Source organism: Gossypium arboreum, chromosome 3, assembly GCF_025698485.1.
Source record: "Gossypium arboreum isolate Shixiya-1 chromosome 3, ASM2569848v2, whole genome shotgun sequence".
In the NCBI taxonomy this organism is placed as follows: Eukaryota; Viridiplantae; Streptophyta; class Magnoliopsida; order Malvales; family Malvaceae; genus Gossypium; species Gossypium arboreum.
In genome coordinates, this window is record NC_069072.1 from 62802572 (window position 1) to 62804286 (window position 1715).

Here is a 1715-nt window from a genome sequence, read left to right on the forward strand (position 1 = left end):
CGACCAACTCGTCGTCGACTTTCTCGAGCTTCTCGAATTTGATGTGTCAATAATGGTTTGGCTTTCAATTCAGCCACTAACACACCGTCGGATCGAGCAGACAAGTGCACATTCATCGTCGTAGAGTGAATAACGATTACGACTCAAGGCATCCGCAACCACATTCGCCTTTCCGGTGATAGTCAATGACCACTCATAATCCTTTAATGATTCGAGCCAACGTCTTTGTCGAGATTTAAGTCTCTTTGGGTCATCAAATATTTGAGACTTTTGTGATCCGAGTACACATGGCACTTCTCACCAAATAAGTAATGTCGCCAAATCTTTAAGGCGAATACGATGGCGCTAATTCGAGATCATGGGTCGGATAACTTTTCTCGTGTGGCTTTAATTGCCTCGACGATAGGCCACAACTCGACCTTCTTGCATCAATACACAACCTAACCCAAGTAGGGAGGCGTCACTATAGATGACAAACTCTTTGCCGGATTCGGGTTGCACTAGAATTGGGGCTTCATCAAATAAGTTTTAGTTGATCGAAACTTTTCGACATTTCTCCGTCCATTCAACTTAACATCCTTTTGGAGTAGCCTCGTCATCGGCGTGGCTATCGTTGAGAAACCTTTTCAAATCGTCGGTAATAACCTAAGAAGCCCCAAAAAGCTCCGAACCTCAATAATATTTCTCGGAGGCTTCCAATTAAGTATGGCTGAAATTCTATTCGGGTCAACTCGAATACCCGATGCAGATACCACATGACCCAATAAGCTAACCTCTCTTAACCAGAATTCACACTTGCTGAACTTAGCATATAATTGCTTATCCCGTAAAATTTGCAGCACTAACCTCAGGTGTTCAGCATGTTCGGTCTCATTTCTTGAATAGACCAAGATGTCATCAATGAACACGACTACGAATTGATCCAAATATGGTCTGAAGATCCGATTCATTAAATCCATAAATACCACAGGGGCATTAGTAAGCCCAAACGGTATCACTAGGAACTCATAGTGACCATATCTCGTTCTGAAGGCAGTCTTGGGCACGTCCGAATCTCGGATTTACAATTGATAATAGCCCGATCTCAAATCTATTTTTGAGAACACTGAGGCCCCCTTCAGTTGATCGAACAAGTCATCGATACGTGGTAACGGATATTTGTTCTTTATCGTCACTTTATTGAGTTGACGATAGTCGATGCAAAACCTCATGCTTCCTTCCTTCTTTTTCACAAACAATACTGGTGCGCCCATGGAGAAAAAACTCGGTCGGCGAAACCTCTATCCGTCAATTCTTGCAATTGGACCTTCAATTCCTTTAACTCCGTTAATGCCATACGATACGGAGCTATCGAAATTGGAGTGGTACCAGGTACCAATTCGATGCCAAATTCTATTTCCCGAACAGTGGTAAACCCGAAATTCTTCGGGAAAACATCCGGTATTCACAAACCACGCACAGATTCGGTTTCTTCTCCGATTCCTTGTCATCGAGCACGACGCAAGGTACGCCGCACCCTTTTCTTACATATTTCGGGCCAACATCGCGATATTACGGTGGCAACCCTTTAAGTTCAGAGACTCAACCGAATTATTTCATTATTCGGGCACCTCAATTCGATAGTCTTGCTCTTGCAATTTACAACCGCATCGTGCATGGTCAACCAATCCAAACCAAGAATAACATCGAACTCATCGAACGGCAAAAGCATCAAG